Source organism: Chaetodon trifascialis, chromosome 12 (assembly GCF_039877785.1).
Source record: "Chaetodon trifascialis isolate fChaTrf1 chromosome 12, fChaTrf1.hap1, whole genome shotgun sequence".
Classification (NCBI taxonomy): Eukaryota; Metazoa; Chordata; class Actinopteri; order Chaetodontiformes; family Chaetodontidae; genus Chaetodon; species Chaetodon trifascialis.
The window spans coordinates 23193836-23220309 of NC_092067.1; the positions used below are offsets into that span (position 1 = coordinate 23193836).

At 42.2% G+C, this 26474-nt stretch overlaps 1 protein-coding gene across 7 annotated transcripts in view; it reads left to right on the forward strand.

Annotated features, from left to right (window-relative positions):
• Positions 1 to 2576: 2576 nt before the first annotated feature.
• pcbp3 (poly(rC) binding protein 3) overlaps positions 2577 to 26474 on the forward strand; it is a 61731-nt gene continuing 37833 nt past the window's right edge. For 3 of the 7 annotated variants that reach the window (XR_011602937.1, XM_070975757.1, XM_070975754.1), the window contains exons 1-3: positions 2610 to 2937; positions 24513 to 24573; positions 24732 to 24791. The gene's annotated coding sequence lies outside the window, so the exon portion shown is untranslated. Of the gene's footprint in view, positions 2938 to 24512; positions 24574 to 24731; positions 24792 to 26474 lie in introns of all 7 variants that reach the window. The other 4 variants (XM_070975753.1, XM_070975756.1, XR_011602938.1 and 1 more) reach the window with 2 other exon arrangements.

Below are 26474 nucleotides of genomic sequence, written 5' to 3' on the forward strand. Positions count from 1 at the left end.
TCCAGTAAGGATACTTTTTTCCCTCATGCATCCCCCGTCTGGCCATATCGATTTCAGACAAGAGACAAACTTCGGGACTTTACCCTCCGCTAAACTGACAGTCTGATGCAACGCTTGTGCTGTGTGTATCCAACCATGTTATAATGCACGTATTGACAGCCTCATTGATTTTCAGGGCCCCTCCAAAAGATCATTCAAAGGGGAGTAATGGGATAATGTGCAGGCCTTACACATGCAACACTGTTACCTGATCATCTGATCTCTGAATTTCTTCTGAACTCTTCACACAGGGGATGCTGGCTGTGTAGTATGAACTATAGAAAGCTCAGTTTTTGTTAGATGTAAATATATGGTGGGAGGAGCATTTTATATGTCAATGCAAAATTAGAACAAACTACAATCTTAGGGGTTACTGTTACTGTACTGCACTTTTTAATGTGAATGTTTTTACACTTTAATGTAAAAAAAAAAAGTCTGAACTGAATGCTGTCAGATTAATGTAAAGACTGCAGCAGCACAAAGTTAAATAAAAGTGAGAAAAACATCTTGGTAAGAGCATCGTCACCTCAATCTGTCACTTTTAGAACTGAAAGATTAGACAACTCATTGAATAGTTGGTGCACAAATAAATTACCGCCAACTATTCTGATTATCAATGAATTGTTTCAGTCATTTTCTTCTAACAAATGCACCAAATGGTTCCAGCAACTCACTTCTGGTGGTTTGCTGCTCTTGCTTAGTGAATATAATCAAGATTTTGACAGTTGGTTGGACAAATCAAGTAATTTGTTGACATGACCTTGGGCTTCACAAAGTTGTGATTGCACCTTTTTCTGATATTTAATAAACCATACAAGCAATCAAGAAAATAATTGACAGCTAAATTCATAATGAAGCCAATCTTTAGTTGCAGCCCTGCACTTGATTGTAAGTTCTTACGAAGAAATAAAACTGTATAACAGTGTGAATGAGTCAAACTGAAGTTCCTTCCCTGATTTTTCAATAAATGCATGAAAGAAATAATATATGAACACTTCCCATTCAACATGTGACCAAACAGAATTCTGCTGTTCCACCGTGCACACTGCTCCCTCTCCTGCATCAGGTCACATTAACATGGTGGTTATTTATTATAACGCCCTGTCACGTCTGAATAAAGCAGCCGTTTGTGTAACGGAGACCTTTGTTTGAAAGCCAAAAATATCCCGTTTAAGTAGTTTCAAAAACTTCTGTTCCACCCTCCTTAAACAGCCTCCAACGTGATGACCCCATGAAAGCAGACAACTTCCCATCTTCGATCAAATCGAACAGCCAATCAAAGGTGATGGTGAGTATTCAAACTGACAAATGACAAGTGGGAAGACATCAGCCATCAACATATTCTGAGATCAATTAAAGCCATGCAAAAAGCCGGATACATGCAGCAGCAATACTTCGTATTCCATGTCTGAAAATGGGAAGAGCTGGAGACACTGTTGACCTCTTCAGATTAAAGCTGGACAATAAACCCACTGGCTAACTGTGGCCATCAGTTTGCATGCAGGTGACCTGGAAACACTTAAGTGCCCACGTGTGAATGTAAGAGTCCACCCCGCCTCCCCACCAACCCCACCCTGAACAGATCTTCAGAAACAGGTGGGTAATTTTCCTCTGGGACCCTTCCTTTTCACAGCGAAGCAGAGTTATTGTTGGCGCTTCTGAGCTTTGTGAAGAAAACCCAGAGTTTCTCAGCAATATATAAAAACCCTGCATCCCTCACAGCTGGCCGCCCCTGAGAATTCCCTCCATCCCTCAGAAAATCCACCTTTCAGCAAGTCGCCGGGCTGTGTTTGCTGACAAAAAGAACGACGGAGAAGTACTGCTGCTTTGTTTTTGATGTAACATTATCACTGGTGTTTCCTTCACATCCCCGGCGCAGGCTGAGGAGCGGGATGGTGACGTGCCTTTCATTCCTCAACCTGACAGTTCACTATTGATCATTTATCAAGCTGGGTGCTTGCCAGAGCCATCGATTGATTAAGGGAGGGGGGGTGAAATGAGACTGGAAGTAAAGTATGCTCCTTACTGAACACATGAGCAATGCCGCCTGATAAAATCCCACACTTTGCTCTCATTTTCTGAGTGTGAGAGCCCCTGAAAGTGAACACACGCCTGCATGTGTCATCGTGTGTGTGCCTGCCTTTGTGCATGTGTGCCTCATTTGACCGAACATGAGTGATTCCAAACTCCAGCTGACTGAAGCCTCTCTTGCTGTCTGGCGGTGGGGTTTCTGCCTGGTCTGCAGAGTTGCATGCAGTGATATTGTGCTGGGTTAAGTGGCCCAGAATCTAATCACTCTAATGTCCGCTGCAGCCCTAAATCACACCGACTGGCTGGAGTGCAGCGCTTCGTCTGTCCTTCAAAAGGGAAGCTTTTCACGACTCCTTCCATATTGTAATTATTTCAACTGGATATGAGCTATTGCACTTATTGGCTGGGGCATGGCACCGGCTGCCTCCGCTCTCATTGGCTGCCTGGACACCTCTGTGCCGCCTCCCATTGGCTGCCTGGAGGAGAGTGGGAGGAGAGCTCGCCCCATCCTCCCCCTGTGGCAGAGCGTGTAAATGTAAAGACTCTTTCTCTGCCTATTATCTGAGTGACTCTGGGTTTTGGTGTCTGCCTCCGAGCGTGAGTGTGTGTGTGTGTGTGTGTTTGTTGGAGGGAGAAAAGAGATAAAGAGAGAGAGAGGAAGGGAGGGAGAGGCAAGCAGCGTTTCTTTCTCCCCCCCTTTAGCCTCCCCGTCTCCCTGCTCCCTGTCACTCCATCCTTCCTCCCCTCTCCTGGACCACCCTCCAGCCCTGCTTCGAGCCAGACCGAGACCCCCCTACCACCCAGACCACCCCGGGACCCTTTGACTCTCCTCACTTCTCCGTCCCACCATCCACAACGTCCGAGCAGGTAAGTCTCCCCTCATTTCAGCCTGCGCTGATGCTTTGAAAAGTACTTCCTGCCCTCTCCTCTTCTTCTTCTGCTCTTGTTGTTTTCTTTGCGCTCACTTGTCTCCGCTCTGTCTGGCCTCGCTGTCTTTTTGCATGCATATTTTAAAGTTTTCCCTGCAGCACTTGTGTCTCTCTCAGAAAAGTGACACGCTTGCGGGAGATGATATCAGTGAGGTCACTGTCTTCCTCTTCTTCCTCTGATATTCTGCCCCGATATCAACTTCCCCCTCCCTCTCTGCCCATAATCTCTTCATCTTCTCTCCTCGTGGCTTTTGCAATCTCATACCCTCCAGCTCTTGGGGTGTGCAAATTTAATAGGAAAGCGAGTCAAGTCTTTTATTTTTAAGTCTGCCCGAAGCAAAAGTTGACACGGACAACATGCTGTATTTTGGTTATAGAGGATGCATCTCTAATTGATTTTGGAAAAGTGTTTACGTTAGTTGGTGACGCCTATTTATAGGCGCTGACGTGCCAGGCACACATGCTGAGGCCAAGCTAGGCCACTTCACTAATGCCAGGACAGAACACAGGACTATCCACTGGCTACAGAACGCATGACATTGCAGAAAGTGTAATGACTTTACAAGGCAGTGACTTGCTTGATTGAATCAAGCCATCTTTCCAGCAGAACTCCAATATTAACATGGCCCATAAAGCATTCCTGGCAACGGCAGCGGAGGAAAAAAAAAAAACTGCTTCGTTCTCCATCCGCACATCCTCTGCTTTACCAGGAAGGGGAAGTGGAATGTGTGTGTGTGTGTGTGTGTGCGTGTGTTTGTGAGGGAGACAGAGATACTGCTAAAGTGCTTTAGACATCAATACTGGCAGCCCAGCGTTTTTAAAGCCACTCTATCATATCTGAGAATTGGACTTTACAAGAATGTCAACAGCTGAGAAATGCTTCTGCTCACGTGCTTTGTTTTGTTTCTTTGGAGGGTTTTCGTGAGGCGGCGGGTGTTTAAACATGTTCAAGAAGCAAAGGTGGATGAAAATTGGATGTTTTTAATCATATATTACTATGTCATCTTTTATTTCCATTTGTAAATAGTGTCTAAATTACCTGAAATGATCTGCAAAGCCCTGAGCGTTCATTTTCTTCTTTTTAGTCTTTAGGTAATTCGATTTAAAAACACGACGTCATCGTAATCCAATCACAGCTCAGATCTCTTAGCTTGCATGTCTACACTAGTTTTCCTGTGACCAAACTTTTGAAAAACGCGTCTCTCTATCAGCCAGTTTGACCTTTCTGTCTGTGATTCTCTTTTCTTATTCAGTCAAAAAAAAGAGCATCTGTGGCAAAGCCTCTTGGGAATGAGGGTCTTCCCAGCAGGGCTGCCTCGAGGGGAAGCAGCTTGCACTGGAAAGCTTTAATTGTGACAGTTTGTGGGGAAAATGGAAAGCCTGACACTTCAAATTTTACTCTCAACGTCATATTGTTTTGCATATTTATGATGTTATTGACCATAAATATGTCAGTGAAAAGCATATTTATGATGTCGTTGGCAGCAAGCACATATTCATCCGCTCAGGTGTTGGGTTGTTAGTTTATTAGGACGTGTAAATTGGGTGTCGTCTTGAAGGAACATGCAGGTGTTCTCCTGCTCTCAGCTGGCTTTGGGCCAAACGCTAAAGCAAAGTCACAACTGCTGATCTTCCTCATATTAATTCTCATGTATCATCACAAAAAGCGTGTTGATAGGAGGTCCTTAAACCTCGGCCGAGTCCAGGCTGGATGCAAAGTTTTACTGCTCAGTGAACAAAACCACAAATGAGGCTGAAAAATGCACCAATAAAAGCAAACTTGGCAGACTGAGTTTAGTTTCTTACGTCAAGCGCTCGCCGCATTTTGTGAGTTACGTTGTGTTTTCATTACCCACGGACACTTAAAAAATGATTTAATCATTAACATCTTCAGGAAGTGACTAATTTCTTTAAATCACACGACTAATAGAGTCCAGCTTTAGAAGAGGAATGACACTGTAGGTATAAAACTCACTGAGGGAAGTAAAGAACCACCAAAGAAAATAAATTGGCCTTGCTTTCCAAACTCTTTTTTTTCTCACCACGTCAGCCCAGCAGCTGTTCTGCAGCCATAGTTAATGCACTTACTGCACTCTTTGAGTGTAAGCTCTCACAAGAAAGCATACGTAAAATCCCTTGTAGAACGAGATATTTATGAGCCTGCTGATGTGTTTGCACGCTCCTGCATGCCTTCATAAGCCACCGTTTTAAGCTGAGGTTGAGCTGCACGCCGTTGATGCAGACAATGAGTGCGGCTCGCCGTGTCACAGCAGTTTTACACTTTCTCGTCACATAATGCCACAGATGTCAGTTTAGGGCACTAGGTGCTGGGACGGTTTGGGAATTGATTTGAGCAAAACGCTCCAATGAAGTGTTGAAGTGGCAGCACATGACATGCGAGCAGACAGGCTTTTGTTTTTTTAAATAATGTCATTGAGAAAAGATGGCATACGACTCACCGGGTCATCGTGGCCTGCTCGGTTATTCAAGTGAATGCTGACTAATTATATATTAATACGTATATTCTCTATAAACGTCTTCCTCCAAATTCATCTGCAATGTGTTCCTGCTCCCATCGCTAATTTTCCATTTGGAGCAACCACACTATAAAAAGATGGATCACATGTATCCAGTATACTCAGTAAGCCCTGCTTCCTTCTATGTAAAGCCAATGCTCTGCAAGCAGCTGGCCTTTTGTGCCTTGGCCCTTTCGAGCCTTTCCGGATCTCCCGCTGGCCTGGCTCAGGGCACAGAGTGTGCCGGGAGTTGCCGGGGCAGGGACTGGCTCAGTGCGAGCAGGGCCGCTGACGCAGACTGGCAGCCGTCTTGGTAGCTGTCACAGAATGATGGAGGGCAAATGGATGCAGACAAAAGGGCTGTAGAGGAATTATTATGTTTGGTCTCTTGGGTGCTGACTTTAGAGTTAATGTAATGGACGACTAACTGTACACTGGCGTCTCTTTTTCACAGAAGGGTTACACAGAAAAAGTTCTTAATGGGCTAAATTCAAGTTTCATGCTGTCTATGAACTTGGTGAGCTGAAATTTAACATAATTTCAGTGTATATCTTAAAACATTAGAGGGTTTTATCAAAAGATTGTGATCCTGCAAGATGTTTTAAATCATGAACACAGTTCAGAGAGGAGCTATATGAAGTATATGTAAGCAAAGAACATGAGTTACAGATGTAGGTTTGATTATTTTTAGATGACATAATTACAAAAATCTGGGAATGTATTTTTATTTGGGATATTAGACAAATGTTTGAAAATGTACTCCAAGTTTTTATTTGCCTTTTAATTACTTTCTAAGAGTTAACGGTTCTCTTTGCCTTTCCAGTGAGTCATACAGCAATTTCTCCACAGAACAGACTTAATTATTTATATGTTAGATTTATTTATTATTCTATTTACAGTGCGGGACAATTTTTCAGATTTCTTTCATTTTAATCAGATTTTGTGAATTTGTCAGACTTTTCGATGAATAATTTGTCAAATAAAGTCGAACAACGGCGGGTTTTTTTCTGTCTTATTTTCTGTCTCTACATTGATCTTAACTTCAGTTCTTTCAGTATGAAACCTCTTATATGAGCATCAAAGTACTGAAATCCAGAATCTGTCGAATCTTTTCTGCAGTCCAGAAATCCATCAGGGCACACAGTAATGCATGCCCTTTGCTTGTGAATGGAAGGGCTCCAGGAAATTTGCCACTCACACATTTCGTCTTTTCTTTATTTCCACTTATTTAACAGCTTAGAGTTCAGCATGTATGTTTAGTTTTGATGCAGCCATGTATGTTTCTCCTAAATAATTTGTCTTTCTGGTGTGTAAACCCTATAGTTTTTGTCAAATGTGATCATTTGATTAATTATACAGCCCACTTGACTCGTAGCAGAGCTATCAAGTTTGTGCAACAGAAAATAAACGAAGAGGCGTTCAACACTTGTAGCCATGACCTGATTGGAAGACCTCTATAGAACTCTGTTTGATGTCAAAGGCTCCCCCGTCCCACCCACCTTCAGTAATCACACCATCAGTCACGCAGCAGATTCATATTACATGACTGTTCAGCATTAGAGCATCAGCTTCACTGATTTTTGTAAATATCTGCTCAATGTGATTATTTGGAGCAGCAATACGTTTCAAACAAGTTGGAACAGGGTCAACTCAAGACTGGGAAAGATGTGGAATGCTCCAAAAACACCTGTTTGCAGGTTCATTGATAACAGCTGATAGTATCATGGTTGGGTATGAAATGGGCATCCTGGAAAGGCTCAGTCATTGACAAGCGAGGATGGAGCGAGGTTCACCACTAGGTATCAAATCTTTGAAATCTGCCCTGACCAGATAGGTTTCTGCTTCTGCTGTCAGCTTCATAGGAATATCATCTTTTTTACAATAAGGGCAAAAACTGGAATATTTTGCACATGTCAAGTTTATCTCTGAGTTTACTTACTATATTATGCTGCTTGCATTTGTTGAAACTGCCAGTGTTGTCCCACCATGATCGAACCTCACGCCCTTTTCTGAAGATTGCTGGAATGATATACTCATTAATTACTGATTAATTGATTACTGGAGAGTGGTTGGTCCATGTCGGCCAGTGACCGTGCTCAGGAGGCCTTTGCTGTGCAGAATAGTACCCCCATTGGCATCGTCACCGTTAAAGCCAATGACTGCTGAAGGTTTTAACTTCCAGCTTACAGAGAATATGTGAACGTACAGTTATGCACAGATATCAGAGACTGGGTTAACACACGGCTGATCAGATGCTGACAAACTGTAAAAACAATCCATTGGATACTCCTGCGGCCATTGACTGTTTCTTACCCCTTGCTCCCTCCTTCACACTCACTTGATTGGTAAGCAGTTTTCTGTCACTGAGCTGGGTTGTAAACTTAAAAAACAATCTATCCTGTGTCATAATTCATAACAGAATATGAGGCCCGGGTGGGGGGTGAGGTATTGCCGGAGGCTGAAATTGAACATGGCACCTTTTAGAAGTTGAAGCTATTGGAGAGACTTACGATCTGTGAAACCTGGGGGCCTTTTTGTCTCTGTGCAAAGCCACTGGTTGACGTAAATTTTAGATAGCGAAGGGTTGCAAGATCAATCCCAGGATGAAGCGTTGGGAGGGGAAACGTGGAAGAGACTGTGGGTAGAGGAGGGAGAGGTGGGGCAGGAACAGAGCTTTAGCCTTCCCTGCTGCTTTCCTAGCATCGCTCTGGGTGGTGGTGCATGGTCATAAATAGGCAGCCCCTCTACCCCCTGCGTTTGTGCTATTTTTACACTCGCTAATACAGGGGTTTTGGAAAACCAGCTCAAGCGGCGAAGTGACGAGAAAATATTATTGTTGGCTTGGAGTTAAGAGAGCTGTGGTGATCAAAGAGCTGAGCACATACCCATGGAGGAGCGCTGTGGCAGAATTAGCCTTGTGTTATTATTTTTTTATTAGATTAGAGCTCTAATGTGCCCATTTATGACTCTGGCTGGGATCCAATCTGACATGTGTTGAAGCATTTGTAAATTGGCTCCATTTCCAGACTTAGATAGTGCTTTAGGAGTTAAATCAGAGGTCAGAAGTTCAACTATAGGGCCACGTTACTGCCTACAGTACTTTTCCTTTTGGAGAGTACAGTCGACTTTGTGCAGAGAGGCTTTTTTTTTTTTTTTTTTGCTCCGTCAAAACAACAGGAAAGGTGTGACGGTTTCCCACAAACTCTGTGAAAACAGCGTGATGTTTGAGATGTGTGCTCATGGAAAATCACAAGAGAAGGTTTCTATGGGAGGTGTGTCACAAGAATCAGGCTGCAGTTTGACATTTGATGAGTGCAAAGGAAAGCGAGGCTGACAGAGTTAAGGTAGCGCTCAAGCAGAGGTGGAATATTAGCTTTGACCTCGGATGATATGGGTTAAACTCTCAGCCCCATGTCATGAAATACTGTATAGTCACAAAATCTTTTTCTGATGTTCTCTAAGCAACTGAAGACCTTTTTTTATTTATTTTAAACCTTTTCCTGGGGCAAACAGTTGAAATGGAGTCTAACTGGTGCTCTTTTACTGTAAGCCAGTTTGTGATGGAGATGTATTATGCACATCTTAATTGTGTCTGCAACATGTAATGTAATCAATTATTTAAAGGTCTATGCGGGACTGTGTTTTAAATCCTGCACCCACCTGCGCACTCAGAATTTCCAACCACTCCCACTCCCATCCCTGCAGAGACTCAATCCCGCAACAATGTTGGGCAAATCTGTCTGCACCATCCTGCAGGAAAAACACGACTCACGAGACCCCTGCAGATTGTTTACACCTCTGCATGTTTGACCTCTATGTACATCCTGCTGGAGTATGCTCGGCATGCATATCATTATGTATATATGCAATTTAGTTATTATTCATTTCACTTAATTAATTATCATTGTTCTTCTGACAAGGTTTTCATAATGTGGACTAAATGATGAATGAGAGTATTCTGACCCTGAGTCAACAATGGGGTTCCTCTTAGTGTAGTCGTCAATCTCACTGTCCTTCAGGCCTGGGGAGGGGGATTGTCTGGGTACTGCTTGTTCAGAAATAGTTTGTAAGACATGAACGTTGGAGTCATAGGGCATATTTTCAGTCTCTCCTGGAAGACATTTTTAGTGTTGCACTCGGTTGTTCACATGAAAAGTAAAAGAAATACTTCAGATTGAAAACAGAGAGCTAGAGTAATAAGTTCCTTTCCCACCCCTGCACAGCTGGCAGAGCACAGCATGAAGAGGGTGTGAATGCTGGCTAGTCTGCTTTCAGAAAGTTAAAGCAATATTCTGACACAGCCCCCCCACCCCCCACCCCCACCCCCACCCCCAGCTTACCAGTAAGGTGTGGGGGAAGGGGTTTCTGCAACCAGTTGACTATCCAATAAACAGTTGTGATGGAGTACACTGGCTCCATAAGAGTCAAGAATCAAGCTAGCATCTCTGTGCTTAAACACAGCACTGCAGTGTGCTAAATGCTAACATGGTCATAACGACAATGCTAGCATACTGTAGAGCTTAGCAGATATACAGTAATGTTCACCATCTCTGTTTGGTGCTGTGGTAGCATGCTAACATTTCCTAAATTTCAAGGAGCTGCATCTAGTAGTTGTGGATCCATCAAATCCAAAAATGTCTCTCACATCTTCTGCTGATGCTACATGTAAAAATGTCTTACTTAAATGCACAACCCATTTACTTTACTGTCCTAATAAGTGATTGCAGAAGTTGGAATCAGAGAATTTCCTACTTTTTTTCGTTAAAAAAATTACTCATTGATTAATTGTTGCAGTTCTAGTGTACAACTGCACATGAAAGCTGCGTTTGGGGAGACTTTTGGGTGAACTTTAATCAGGACCGTCAATCAGGTTTTTGAATGGAATAAATTTCTACAGTGCATCCTGTCAATGGAGAAACTCTGTAGCCTTTACTTTTTCCAAGCTAAGGCGGAACATAAAGCTGACATCTGATTCTATAATCAATATTCACAATCACAGTCAGAATCTGTGGCAGTTCAGCAATGCTGGCAGCGGCTGCTGACACATGTAGTGCAGTGGGTCATGACAACACGATCCCTGCACAGTCGGCTGGATTTTACAAAACAATGTAGATTACACCTCCATTCACAGCGAATGTGGAATCTATTTGTAGAATGTGCAGGGAATCGTCGTACTATGAGGCAGTTACGCCGAATCTGATGATTCACATAAAATAAAGGCGCACAGAGAATTCACTGTCCTCTTTAAAGAGAAGAAACAGACGTGTCTGCAGCTTACAGTGAAAATGCACGTCTGGTGATGTCAGGAGAAAGTGTAACAGATATTCTAAAGCTCATCTCTTAGCCTGGGCTCTTGGCACTCACCACTGCCTCTCAGCGTTTTTGCTTGATTAAAAAACGCCCAGGAGTTTGTAAGCGCGTGGTAGGTGTGAGCGCACACCCTGACAGCTTAACATACTGATTATTCAAGCCTCTTAGGCTAAGCCACGGCACTCGAGTGATGAACGTCAACTCCCCTCCCTCCCTCGCGCGGTCTCGATTTCTCCCTCTCTCCCTTTTATTCTTCATTTGAAAGAGTGGAAAGCCAGTGACAGCTTGCAGAAGGCAAACCTGTTGTCTGGGAAGCAGAGGGGATCAGTGACACAGTGATTCATACACTGCCGAGGCTTTATTTAGACATAATCCACCCAACGCAGGGTCCTCGCTTGCAACTTCTTGTATGGAACTGGCTAGCAGCAGCCAGGCTGCGTATTGTCCTACACTATGGACCACAGCGAAAGTCCGTCCGGTGGGATTTAATGCATCAGTGGTTGTTTGATGTCCTTCTGGAGGGGTCAAAATATCACACACACCACAGTGCTGTTTTGTTGTCATCGGCATCAGCAAATTAAAACACGCTTCTCAACATGGCTGGTGCCTTGTTCATGTATTCATCTGAAGTTCATCTTTCAACAGCCCCGTTCTGTTGTTGCTGCACTACGGTCCCATGCACTGTTTCACTGACCCTGTTCATTCACTGCAATGAGACGCATTACTCTGATTTCTGTGTTTGCATTTAAAATGCCATTCCAGACATGTGCAAACATTTCAATGATGGAAACACAAAGATATGTTGTATCTTTTGTGTTTTACGGGCTTCACTGTAGTGGACGTTGCCCCTCTCTGTATCTGGGCTCTGTGCACTCCAGCTTGCTGGTGAGGCCTTGGCTACGACCACTGAGCCACACCTGACCGACAGATTGGTCCCAGCTGGAGGCTGAGGCAGGAACAGACACAGCAGACGCTTACCAGTGATTCAGCTGCTACTGTGGGCATGCACAATGGAGGAGTGCAAAATGTGCTTATATAGTGCATATAGAGAGCGTGAGATAATAGTGTGTGTATTTTTTATTGTCAACGAATTCCAAGAAAAGATGGAAAAAGAACAATGCAGTTCATCTCTCAGTACTTCCCCACTGCCTGTGGCTTTCAGCACAAAGCCCACTGGCTCCTACTGAAGACATAAATCTTTACAAACAGAAAAACAAGAAAGTGTGGTTTCATTTTTTTTCTTTACAAATGCTTAAAAATGTCCCTGGACAGGTGGGAAGCATTCTTCTCAAAATAAACTTAATAAACTACAGTGAGTTTATTCATGGTAGCAAGGGTAAGGTGCACATCAGCCAGAAACATGATGGGGCACACTGATGTGTTCTTACAGTGTTTGGACAATATGGAGCTCAGTAGCAGAGAGGAATAAACTAATCAGGCTTTGATGACACAAGAAAAACCGGCTGATCAAGGTTTCTTCTCATGCTAAGGAAACTTGTCCTCTAAGTGTGTATTCAGCAGATATATTTAAAAAGTGCCATATTTGTCTTGGACTTATTCTATTTCCTTTTGGATTTCTTCAAGCAACTGAAACATATCAAATTATATTTGGCTAGCACTTCAGAACACGATTACAATGTGCCTTAGAGGCAATAAAATAATATTTAAGTTTCAATTAGAGACAAAAATCAACATCAATGCAATCGCCTTCCAGAGGAGTTTACAGACAAAAACTCAACTTGGCAGAAAAATCAATGAAACAACTGGAGAAGGACAGCAGATTGCAAACTGAAATTCTAGATTTTAACAAGTTCTCTAACCCTGCTGTGAACCTCTGAGAATGTTTTTATCCATTTCTCCATGTTCAATCCCTCTCATGTGTCTCTTCTTTCTAATTTCATCCTCCTATCTTTGAGCAGAAAGAAAGGTATAGCTGCTCTTATACAGATATATATATATATGCACACACTTTCTTGGTGCAGCTCCTGAAGCATCTGTAGAGGAGGCTGCTAAGTCAGCGAGAACTCAGCCGAGTGTGCTTAAGCAGATGTAGAAAAAGAGGCGAGCGCTTCAGGAGCTTGAGAAAACACTTCCTCGGGTTGCTGCAGCTCATGTGTACTCAGCGCCTTCGCTGGTGGGTTTGACGGGGAGAAGCAGCCGTAATGAAATGGGGCAGGTCTGAAAAAGTAGAGCTTAAAATCCCATTAGCCTGCTCTGCCCCCTCCCCCAAAAGAGGAACAACCTAATTCACTAATCACTAAAAATTTCAGACCCCCCCCCGGCAAACACACACATATTTGGACAACTGGATGCATCAAAATAATGCTGATTAACCTCTATTACCTCAAAGGAACGTCACTTTACAGTTGTACCTTGTTCTTCTCTGCCCTCCATTTCTTTCCACATTAGGAAAGAGAAAATGCTCTTAACCCTCCCTTCTTCCTCCATTATTCATTTAATGGAATACTGAAACTGTGTCAGCCCAACTGCTCAGATATTGTAGCAGACCTGGTGTGTAACAGCAGCTCTCGCTCTACCTTGCCTTGTAGCCTTTGTTTTTCTCTTTGTGCAGCATTACCGTGTCCTCTTATCTCCCCTCTGTCATGGACTGTCACCTGATGACATTAGAGTCATGACATTCTGCAGACCCTCACCATCTGTTTCAGATCAGCACAGCACAGCTAAACCCAGGCACTGCCCTCCTGTTGAAATAATCAGCTGTAGAATTTACTTTTAATTAATAGACTCATAGAAATGTACATAATAATGTACACTCATCCTCTGTGGATTGACATTGTGACACCAAGTGAAGCACAATAACCGCAAGAGCATCCTCTTGATTTTTTTGACATTTTGCAGAGCTCGTCGCGAGCTGAGCTGCAATCTGTTTCCCTGCAGGCGAATCAGAAGTGGAAGCAGATTATTTAACCAGCGTGGTGTGATCTCCACGCACTCACGTTTGATGGAACTTGATCCATCGGCTAATTCGCTTTTGTCGTTCTGCGAGAGGGAGAGCCGTATGACATCACGATTACCCCCCACAATCACTTCACCACCCGTGAGCACATTGCTGTTGTCATGTGCAACCCTTGTAACTCAGATTGCTGGGGTAATTTCAGGGCATTTACTTGATGGGATGCATTAAACTCTGCTGTTTGAGTAAATTCTTAGGGAAGCCTTTGAAATATCTATGGGATAAATAAAAAACGCATGGATTTCAGCCTGCAAAAGCACTATATACATGTCAAAAATACATATGGATGCGTGTGTGTTTTTGTGTACATTGAGCGGAAAACTACAAAAACGACATTCAAATGTAGGAGGTTCTTAATTTTTCCTCCCTTCTTTGGGATTAAGTGGTTAGAGACTCTGGAACATCAAAGAGTTTCAGTGTCGTCTCCATGTTAAGGAAAGGCTCTATGTTGAAGGTGTGAAGGTGTCAAATGCTGCTTAAAGACGCAGGATATTAGGCTTCCCCTGACACACACACACAGACATATAGGATGCAAACACACTTTTTTTAAAATCACACACATTAAGACTAGATATGTATATACCATATATGTTTGACTCTTTCAGCTGAGTGGTGTGTAAATACTCCACACTGAGATGTTAAGACATTCACATGCATGTAAGCACATGGACATTCACATACACTAAGGTCTCCCAAACCACGTGACTACATTTTGTAAATCTGCATATTAACCTCCTAATATCTGTTCATTGGTGCAGTGAGCAGCATGAAGGTTTCGGGGATTTGGACAATTTTACCTTTGATGTGAAGCTCCATTCATTTGCATGTACATCAGAGCGCCTGTGCTGTCAAAAGGTCTTCTTAGCCGCTGACCTCATTAATGTGGTTTGATCAAACAGTCTTTTATCATAGTTTATCTACCATTTAGCAACGGGGTTCTCAATTGCAGGGTCAGAACATCATGGGGGGGTCGGGGTGGGGGGTGGACATGTTTAGAGGTTGTGCATGCATGAGGCAATGGGTTTCTCATTTCAGTTGGTGGTTTTACACTATTCTACTGTTGGTGCCAGTGACACGACAAGACATTAAGGTTAGGTCATGGTTTTCGAAGAGACAATACATAAAAAAAGGGTTTATGTGACTATTGTGTTGTCTTGATCTCTTTCATGTTGTGTTATAAAGTACATGCTACAGGCAGTGAGTTTTAATAGTCAATGTCCAAGTGTTCAGATAAATTCAGGTTCCAAACTAACAGTGTTAGAAGGCCATGCGTTGTCTGCTGCACAGGACAGTTACTAGCTACAAGCAAGGCTAAAGAAACCAGTGTAGTAGGGAGTTTCCAGTATCCAAAAACCATTACACTATCCATTAGCACAGAGTGTACTGACTCTGTAAGAGTCAACAACCACGCTAGCATCTCTATTAGGGTATACTTAAGCACGGCACTGCTTTGTGCTAAGTGATAGCATCCACGTGGTAACACAGTCCTGACAATGCTAACAAGTTTTCAGTAATGTTAACCATATTTACCATCTTAGTTTAGCAGTGCACGAGCATGCTAACAATTGCTAAATTTCAGAGAATTGCATCCAGTAGTTGTGGATGTAAAAACAATGTAACAATGTAAAAACAGAAATGTCAATCTTATGCTGATACTACTCTTAAACTTCCACAATGGGGATGACCCTGTGACTTGGCATCTGAGCCAATCCAGTCATTTTTTTTTGATGGTCTAAAAATATTCAAGCCTGAAAACAAGAGAGACATTAGTTTGTTTACAAGGGATTACAAGCCATAGAGGTCATTCCCTAATTGTTGGTCCAGAGAGCATATGAACCTGTAGTAATCGCTGTTAATGTGACTACTCTAAAATAATGGCTCCTCTGTGAGCATCTGTTTATGTGTGTGAGAGTAAAAGAGCAAGAGAAGGAGGGAAACTGAACGGAGCAACCGGCTGCGTTCAAATCCGCTTGAGAACGAAGAAAGCTGAGTTCGTTCAACATCATTAAATCTGTAACTCGCCACCTTGGGGAGCAATCAAGCTCCATTTGCAGTACGTCTTGACAAAAAGGAGAAAATCAGGTAATTCGCCCTTGTCAGAAAAATTGACTGGTCAACAGTTTGCATCTGGTAATTTATCAGATTTTTATTAAAGCTGGCACTTTTCATGTGCAGAAAAATTGTACCAGTAAGGGGAAAAACAGCTGTGCAATTTCCATGCACATAAGGGGGGCACGTCTCACGATGCATGAAACTCATTTGGCTGACTGTGTATTTATATAGAATTGGGATATGTTAGACAGCTTAATAAGGCCCATTACAGAACTCCACTTCTCTTTAATCAGAAATATATGAAACTGAGATGTGAATAGCTGGGCTGGACATCAGCAGAGCGATGAGGACGTTTGCTTGTCTCCTGCTGGAGATGTCTGCAGGATTAATAAGGCTCATCTTTTGCAGCGTTACATTAATGTTACTCATTTGGAAAGGAGGAATAAGTTAAGCTATAATTAGAGTGATATAATATGAAAAAAAACATTGATGATGTGTTTTAATGAATTCCATTAATTTGTGCCTTAGTCTTCATTGAAGACTCGAGCCTTGTATATTCAGATGTTTTGTTGGAGGATCAATTCTGCTTTTCAGATGGTAGGTGATGAAGAAACACCACAAACAAACAAATAAAAAAACTAATTAGTAATCCGTTCACTAACAGAGCATCATGCTAGCAGGACACATATCCTGCCAGTTAGGAACAAACTGCTCGGAAAATTGAATTAGCAGGCTGTGATCGAGTGCCGATCTTGGACTGAATTGGTGGTGAAACTGTACTGAACGAGTTGCTTGCTGCAGTTGATGACACAATATTCCCCTGTGCAGCTTGCAGCAACAGTGAGCTGTGGGTGACCCCCATCTGCTGGCAGGGGACACTGCACTCACTTTGAAAGCTGAGGTGGGAAATGTTAAGGTGTGATGACGAACGCTTTAAACACTGTAATTGGAGAAATACTACGCAAGACCAAGGAGTCTTTTTTTTTGACACAAAAAAGCATCTAGGCGTCATTCAATGATTCAGTGATTAGAGAGGAGTCAGTGTGTCAGGAGCATACAAACAAAATAACATTCACTGTTGTTTGTGAAACGAGTGATCTGTATTCAAAGATCTGTGTCTCGAGGCTCATTCGCAACGACGCCACAAAGGACGGACCGATTTGAATAACCATTGTGAAAAGTGATTTATCAGCCACAGCAACGTAACAGCCCATAAAAAGATCCTGACAGGCGTCCGTTGAACAGCAACAACAACCTTCTCAAGCTCAAAAAACACACTCTTGAGGCCTGACACACACTTCCCAGGGTGGATTTTTTCACTGAGTTTTGGGGGATCAGGTGGACAGAATTACTGGATTTTGTCTGGAAAAAAAGGCAATACTTCTGTTGCAATAAATATCATAAAATGGAGCCAAGATCAATAGACCTGCACTCACTGTCCTGATTCAGTGGATTTGGTGATAAGTTACTGTTTAGATTGAATGAATATGACAGAATGAGATAAAATATAATAGAAAAGACACTAAATAAGATTCAAAAAGAGGATTCAGTACGGTTCCATGTGTTTTTGTGGTCTTTCCTCAGGGTGTGACATCGTTTACTGGTTCTGATTTCGGCCTTCAAAATAAAAGCTGGAAAACGTTATAAAGCGTGTGGTGTGTTTTCCTTTTTTTGGACTTCGTAGCTCACGCTGGTCTGAACCTCGCTGTGTCTGTGTCCTCACGGTTCTAAAATCTATTGTCAGTAAATATTTGGTTTTGTTTTGGCCGGAGAGCGTGTCAGAGTCTTTCCATGTGACTTTCATGTTGGTGTAGAACTTGGTCTTTCTGTCATTTTGCAGACTGCAGTCTAGCAGGAAGTGCTCCTCTTGATTTTGGCAGAACTGATGGTCTGTTGTCTGTGGGTTGCCAGGTTTTTCTGCATGCACCGGTCTCAATGAGCAGATTGTGGTCAGTCAGTCTATGCCTAGTTATTAGTGTCTTTTCAGTCTCAAGTTGCTCACAGTGTCTATTTAATCTGTTCAGAGCTAAATGGCACTGAAATTTACTATGGATGAGGATCAGCTGGCTGCGAGGGCTTTCCTCCATCTTCCCCTTTTGGCAGGTTTGAGTTGGAGGCATGTCTGTAGATTTTATTTGTACTTGTAGTGTATACAGCATGGTGACAGGCAAACCATTTATCGCATTTACATTCTGCATTAATACACTTTGATTGTAAATTTCTACAACATGCTTTGGCAACGCTGTACTTATCATTATGCTAATAAAGCAAATTTGAATTTCATGTTAATGATACAGTTTTTGTCTCCTCTCAAATTGCACTCAGACGTACACATGCACTAGGTTTCGTCTTATCAACACATGAGCATCACACAGCACAAACAGACCCTGCACACACACTGTTCACCGCCTGACAGTAGCTGTGATGAGCCGGCAGAAAGGCGAGCCTCTCTGAGCATAAATATGTCCAGTGTCAAGATATACAACTGGCAATCCCATCTCCAGTTGAAGCCTCGCCGATTGCTTTTCGCCCCTTCCCTGCAACTCACGCAGGCGTGCAATACACACCGAAGAAAACACGGCCTTGCACACGTGCACGCACAGCACAGGCTCATAATACGCACACACAGTGAGAAGGGTTAAAGAAGTGGTATCTCAGAAAAAGGAAAATCAACTCGTGTTTAAGTGAGGATCATACTAACACATCCATACATCACACACTGATGCTTTGTGCGGTGGAAAAACCAACCTGCAACCACTGAAGGTGACAAGGTGACAACCTTGATTAGAAAATATTTCAGTGTTCAAAGCAACATTCATACATGTGTCTCTGTGGATTCATTTTTAATTCTAATGTTTTCACGGCACAGAGTGACCTGACAGGACACTGCTCTTTGAGTGTCAAAAGAGCTTGGTCTGTACCAGCTCTATATGGAAAGTGTCCTGAGACAACTTCTGTTGTGATTTGGCGCTATACAAATAAAATTGAATTGAATTGAATTGAATTGAATTGTTGCCCCATTTAACCTTTATGTGACCGAGCAGCATCGCTGATATTCTAAATCATCTTTCAGAACGGACTCGTCCTGTACAGAAGTGAAGCATGATGGATGGCAGGGTGGCTGTATGACTCATGCAATTTTCAATTCAATAAAAAGGTCCATTTCGCTCTTTGTAAGTCGCCGTATCTCCGTACCTTTACGTTCGGTTCAGTTTCAGTTTGAAGTGTCACGAGCCATTTAGGGGTAAATGGGCAAGTCATCATATAATACTTGACTGGCAGGCTGTCCGATGTGCTAGACTAGAGCCAAAACAACCAAAAACATGTCAATGTTTGAATACTTTGACAGTTCACAGGCAAAAATTGAAATCATATGTCAGAGTGTCAACGTAGCATTTAGCATAATTATAATTAGAAGCCGCATCAGCCATGAAAACAATTTGGCTCCCCTCATATACACGTCTTTTTTCTCTGAACAATCATAATTGATTAATTTTACATACAAATCAGTGTGTCTCCTCATCACATATTCATTATTAATAACTGCAGCCAATTATGGTGCGACAGTTCCGCCTATAGAGAAGGCCAGTGTGTACTCGCAGTACACACTTTCCAATAACTGCATGTATATAATTAGATCCTCTGTCCTGAAGGGGATGCGTCCCCAACATTGTCCACCCGCCACTTTTATCACTGTTTATATTTATACCTTTATATATCCCTAATGTCCATTGTGTAAAAATGTCAAGCGCTGTCAGGTATACAGCATGTAGGACTTTGCCCCAGGGACAGTGAAAACATCTGTTCGTCTGTCAGGGAAATCAGGATTCAGTGCAGCTATGAATGAGTGCATGATGTGGTTTTGTCAGTACAGTGCGCTGCATCAACAAATGAATCCACAGCACGCCTTAATAAACCAGATACAGTATGAAAGATATACATCAGTCGACAATAATTCAAAGTCAAAGTCGGCTTTATTGTCAATTTCTTCACATGTACCAGACATTCCAAGGAATTGAAATTACGTTTCCCACTATCCCACGGTGTGACAAGACAAATTCAAGTAAACAGTAAAGTGCACAACACAAAGAATAAAGACAGACGTGTCCTAACAACTACAGTAAACAATAAACTGAAAATAAATACTAAAAATAAACAAGAGAGAATAGGACTGTAGATGTACAAGTAGCAGCAAAAAGTTTAAGTTAGAGGACTGTAATAGTGCAAAGACAGTCAGTAATAGCAGCAGAAGTTTTCTGTTTGACACAAGTGTGCAAGTGGGGCATAGTAGTGCAAAGACAGTCATTTATGTGGGTCAGAGGGTTCAGAGTCCAGAGTGGGGGCAGTTTTTTATCTTCATGACAGCCTGTTGGATGGAGCTGAGGGCAGGAAGGGGAGAGAGTTTAACATTTTTTGTATTTTTGTATAAAATACATGTTAAAAATGGTAACTGTAACATGGGGCCAGACTGGGTGGACTGGCCAAACTCAGCTGCTGTGATGAATTTAAGAAAAACTTTAAGAAAGCAGCTCCCTAAAGACACCTTAAGTAAGGAACATTCACGCGACTATGTGACGCAGCAAGCGCACATCCTAAGATGGTCAAACTTGAATTCTCTATAAAGGCATAATGCAACTTTACAATTGTGTAATAGTGGTAGAGTTAGCTTGATGCTGAGTTTTCATATGTCATTCCTTTACGCTGTCAGTGTTCAGAAACACCTCTGAAGCAAAAATCCCTAAAACGCAGCAGTCAAGAAAGCTGATGCACACTCTCCAATAAACACAGCATGACTAATCCCTCCTCACGAATGACAAGGCCTCGTCGTCTCGCGCACAATGAACGCTCTCCCTCTGAAAGACTTCAAAGCAAAGCCACAGCGCAGACGTGAGTGATGGGGCTGCAGTCCCGTCAGTAGCGCACAGGGTTAACTAAAGCAATTTCAGCGCGGCAGCATTTGCTAAAAAGCTTGATGGGGCCAGCTAAGCTCCTGTGATTGGCCTTTGTGTGTGAAAGTGACCACTTAAGTGCTACGCAGCCCCTCTTGAGTGTGTTTGCAGGCATAAGCATTTCCTCTGACTTTTAGCCTGCTCGCACTGCGAGTGTGTGTGTGCTCACTGGTGCATCTGTGGTTGTTTTCCTGTGAGTGCATGTGGGAGTGAGAGAGTACATCTGTGTTTTAAATGTCTGCTTCGTGGTGCTCTAGTGTGTTGGCATCATTTTAAGGTCCCCCTCTGCTGTGTTTTTCTTCTTGTTCCTACAGCTGGAAATTTGAGCTTCACTGTGCAGAATGACGTGTGTGCAGAGTTTCACACTAAAAAGCTGTTTTCACATTCATCTGCTGGAAGTGGAAAGTTTCTCTGTTCATTGAAAATCCTGTTTTAAAGCATTATTAGTGTAGTCCCAACTAGTCTGGAAGCCAATCCTGGTTCAACTTGCACAAGTTTGATGCAGAAACTTGAAGCCTACAACACTGAAAATTGAAGCAGGGGCCATCTCCAACAGTCAAACTTTGGAAATTAAACATAATTACATAGATTCTGGGATTTTCAGGTCAGTTCTAATCCATGCACAAAATTACCCTCACCTAACCCTCGGCTATCTGAAGCTTGAGAATAAGGGCACAGACACCAGGTACAAGTAACTGGTGTAGTAACTTTCACCACCTACCAAACACCCAAATCTACAACTATGAACCTGATCTGAACCCTAAACCAGTAAACGGTCCAAAGACATCAATTCCATCACTCTAACTCTTAATTTAACAGGTAAGATACAGTAAATAACAACATATGGTAAGTGGAAATAGCAGTACAATTTAAAAGGATTTGAAGTAGATTAACTAGTTTTAAATAAGGGACAAGGAGCAGGTGCCATTCTAAGGATTTTAATGAGCTAAGTGAACAATGATTTATACAGTCTATGCTAAGTATACAGAGAGGGCTGCAATCACGCACTGGCCATCCATTGCTGATGTTGGATAACCACAAACTGAGGATGAGGATGAGGTCAGCGTTTTTACCTCATGTTCAGAGCTTCAGCTACAGTTCTGCAGTAAAGAGTCAACACAACAAGGAAAGTGTTGCTGTGCTGTTCCTGACAGTACAGTAAATTCTCTGGACCAGCTCACGGAAACACACTTTGGTGTCAGTGCATCCGGTCATGTTAAGTTGCTGTGGCATCAACAGCAGCTTTTTACACTTCAACGTTAGCTTACTGCAGCAAATGAATGTGGACTCCCAACTCGAGAACACCGTTTGACAGAACGTCTGCTGAAAATAATGATAAATAAGTCCATGTTATGCACAGGCGTTTGGTGCCTTCCTGTGACAGCTGCTCAACCAGCATGTGTGTCCAAGCTCATCCACCTTAGTGTCTTTGTCTTGGTGCGTCTTCACACACATGAACGGCACAAAATGTTTAGTTTGATATTGATGTTGGAGGTTTTTGAACAAATATTGGACATGATGGTGAAATAGTGATTGGTCAGTCTTTGCTGTTTGTGTGAGCCAGTCTGATTCCTTAACCTGGAGTGAACAGGCCTCACTGAGATCCAAGACGGTGTACGATTTCCTCCTCAGTCACAGATTTGAGCACTCACTGCTGGCACTGGTGCCTGGGAGTGGAGTCCCACGGGCCCATTATTATTTTAAATTAATCCTCTAGCAGACACAAGACACAGCGATGCCATACTAAACATGTGCAGAGACAGAGGTGTGCATTTGTATATATGGTCTGAACTATAAAGATAATTCTGTGTGAACACAAGGTTTGATTTCACATATCTATGTTCCAATACACGGTCCTCTGCTGCCTCCCCTCGAACACATCCTAAATGCTTCAGCAAATTAATCTTTGTGTGTGTGTGTGTGCGTGTGTGTGTGTGTGTGTGTGTGTGTGTGTGTGTGTGTGTGTGTGTGTGTGTGTGTGTGTGTGAGAGAGAGGGAGAAAGACAGAGAGAGATGAGTTTACCCCCAGTGAAGGGCGAGTCCTTCAGTCGATGGGGTCAGTGCTCTAATCTGAGGAGGTGATGATATTGTGAGGATATTTAATGAGAGGATAAAAGAAAAAGTGAAAGGGGGGATGAGCATTAGCCTTTTTAGATATCATTAAACATTAATATCGTCAGGGGACTGGAGCACACGGGGGTCCTTTTCATTGACTTTCATGCTGCGTGCTAATAGAGTTTCACCTCTGGGGACCTGCACACCCCCACCCAGCCCTCGGTGCAGCGCTAAAGCTAAAGGAAGATCAGATCGCCACCCCGCTTCTGAGGATAAGATTAGTGGGCCTGTGTGTGTGTGTGTGTGTGTGTGTGTGTGTGTGTGTGTGTGTGTGTGTGTGTGTAACTGCAGATTATGTGAGGTTATGCACTCTCTCTTGCTCCCTTTCTGTCTTTTGCTCATGCTCTATGATATACGCACATTATAGCTATTCTAAAACTATTAAAAGGCCCTCAAGAGACTTGCATATATTAATTCAATACTTAATCCTGAGAAGCACATCCAGTACTTTTCTACATTATTTTATTTAGCCGTTTTTTTCCACAGTAATGCTTCAAGTATTTAGCAAATTACTTCTGCTGTGTTAAAACTCAAAAAGGATGTAGACTTCAGACATGTAAGCTTTGTCATACAAGCTAGATTCAGCATCAGTGCATCATTTATCTGTGATTTTCTGTGGATGGTCAATGTTTGTGTATAAAAACACTATTATTTAGAAGCCTTTAAAAAATGTAGTTGAACTGCTCACTTTCCTCACCTCATGATTCAAAGCTTAAATATATTTCAGTTTCCTAATCAATAACACACACACGAAAAAAATGCAGCAAATCCTCACAATTAAGAAGCTGGCACGAGGGAATTGTTGGCATTTCTTCTGAAAAAATGATTTAATTAACCAGCAACTTCACGTACATCTATTCAATACCCAGTACTTTGCAATATTTGCATTTATTTACAATTTACAGAAACATTTGATCTGTATATGGCAAATGCATGTTGCTGGTCATACGTACTTGTCACCTAAATAATAGCTGGATGTTTATTTCTACATCTGCTTCAGCTGTGTTGTCTTTGTTCCTAGCTGTATGTCTATTTCTGTGTGTAACATTAAGAGCAATGAAAAAACAGAATCAAAATCCTCGTATGTGTACACACACTTGGGCAATAAAAGGCACAGTCGCCAATTTCTGTCCTTCGACAAACTGTTTCATTATTTCAGCCTTACTCTTCACGGGTTAAGCCACCGTTGCACTTCACCATTATAACCAATGAGAATATAACAGTGGCAGAAGCATTTATCCTGTAACACTGAGTCATAACACAGTTCTTTCTAACTGGGGGCTGTTTGTTGCGTGAAGGACCAATAGAGGGCAGTCATCCCCTTCTAAAGGAGCAACTCAGACCCTCTCTGAGTGAGTGAGAGTGTGTGTGTGTGTGTGTGTGTGTGTGTGTGTGTGTGTGTGTGTGTGTGTGTGTGTGTGTGTGTGTGTGTGTGTGTGTGTGTGTGTACTGTACAGCTGGGTGTGGCTGGGAATGACTGAGGCCACGTGCCCACAGTACTCAGAGGGCGCTGGGCGGGTGGCGATGGAGGGAGGTGTGACTGCACAAACCTGAAATCTCTCCGTCACTAACATTAACACGTTCATCTCATTCACAGGAATTCCTCTCGTCTCCTCGGCCGGAGCGCTGTCTCTCTGTCAACAACTCAACTGCACAGTGTAAGACATAACTGATGAATCGGCCAGGAAATTTGCTTACACATGAGCTCTTTGTGCTTTCACTTCACGTACTAACTTGTGGTAACAGTGCAGGAGAACGTGGTGTGCTTTCACATATCATTATTGCCTTTAAAGCAGTGTTTTCTGTCCTCTCACAGATCTGCTGAATCCACTCCCACAGTTTATTTACTACGCTTCTGCTGGCCAGGCGCAGCAAAGTAAGTGGTCAAACTACACGATTCATCTGAAGATACACAATGCGCATTGTTTACCCCCGCATCGGAAGATTACACTTTTTCCAAAATACATACAACCTGTATCACAATCCTTCCGCCAGTTGTAGTTTCCACGGATCACTTTCATGCTCTTCACAAATTTAAACGTAACACAGCCCCTCTGAATCATCAAGTACATTTATCTGCTATTTTGAGGTTAAGTGAGCGTCAGCCACAGGTTTCCACAGGCTAATTAGAATTTCCAGTGACTCAGAAAGCATCTAAATTGTTATGAATCATATGGCCGTAACAAACACATTAAAGTGCAATTGTTTCCATTACAGTGATATTACAAAATCTCATCCAGCGTCATCAATTTAGCAGATGCTTTTTGGGCTGAATTATTATCATTATTGTCATTAAAGCTAGAAAGGTTTGGTTGATATATACACACATTCTGAAAGAAGATATCTGAAGTAATTGGTTATATTTTGTGAGTGAAAAATCAAATTCTTTTCTCTTGAATTTTGTTCCAAATCTGCTTGAATCCGTATTAGTGAGCGCTTCTCCTTTGCCAAGATAAGCCATCCACCCGACACGTGTGGCACATTAAGATGATAAACAGCATGATTAGCACACAGGTGTGCCGTGGGCAGGTCACAAAGAAAGGCCACAACATTTGAGAGAAACAAAACTTTTGTGTGCACTGAAAAAGTTAAACCAGCTCATGAAAAATGGGAGCAAAAATGTGATTAGATTTTTGTTTAGTGTGCATTCTGCTTATGTTTTTGCATTTTATGCGACTTTCTAACTGAGCTTTCACCGGTGGAACAGTTCTCAAATCCTTTCCTCAAGTTAAATACAACAGTACTGCAATGGAAAAATTATTCATGGAAGTGAGAGTTGATGTAATTGTTGTTAAGAAGAGAAAAGTTTAGTTTTGTTGTTGTGTTTCCAGTTAGGAAATCTTCAGCCCACATTCTCTAAAATGTGTCTCTAAAGCAGTTAAATTGTAGTTCTGCAGCAGTAATGAGTATCAGTTCTGACAGATAGTGTATAGTTTTGATTAAATTTGAGTTTTTTCCATCAGTTCTTGGCTGATTTCACAGAGGTTCATTTGATTTGTTTTGAAACAGAATTAACAATAATAGATTCATGCAATGAAAGAATTGCTGTGCCCACCAGGATATAAAGGATATAGGATATAAATTAAGAACCACCCGGACCATCGACATTGTTCAATGGCAACTGGAAGGGAGCTACAGCTTTAGTGCTTTTATATGCTTTCACAAATTAATTGAATTAATTATTATTAATTGAATCAAGTGCAATGTAAAGTGATCAGTCATAATGCTGAAATAACCAATATTTAACTGACATCCTGAACACGGCTGCGTCTTATCAAACGCCTGTAAGCAGCTGTTTCCTGATAAATCAAACCCCGTCTGTCTGCTAGAAAACATCTAATATACAAATAATTTGCAGCATCGATGTGTTTTCTGTGTAGGCACTACAAGGTTCAGGAAAGGGTCCAGCTGAACAAAAAAAGTCTGCATGACCTGAAACACTAAGATTTAACTAAAATCCTGATATTTCCTGAACCTTAACCAAGCAGGGATTACCACAATACACCTGGGAAAACAATTTAGTGATATATGAAGGTCATTTCTAAAAAAAAGAGTTGGA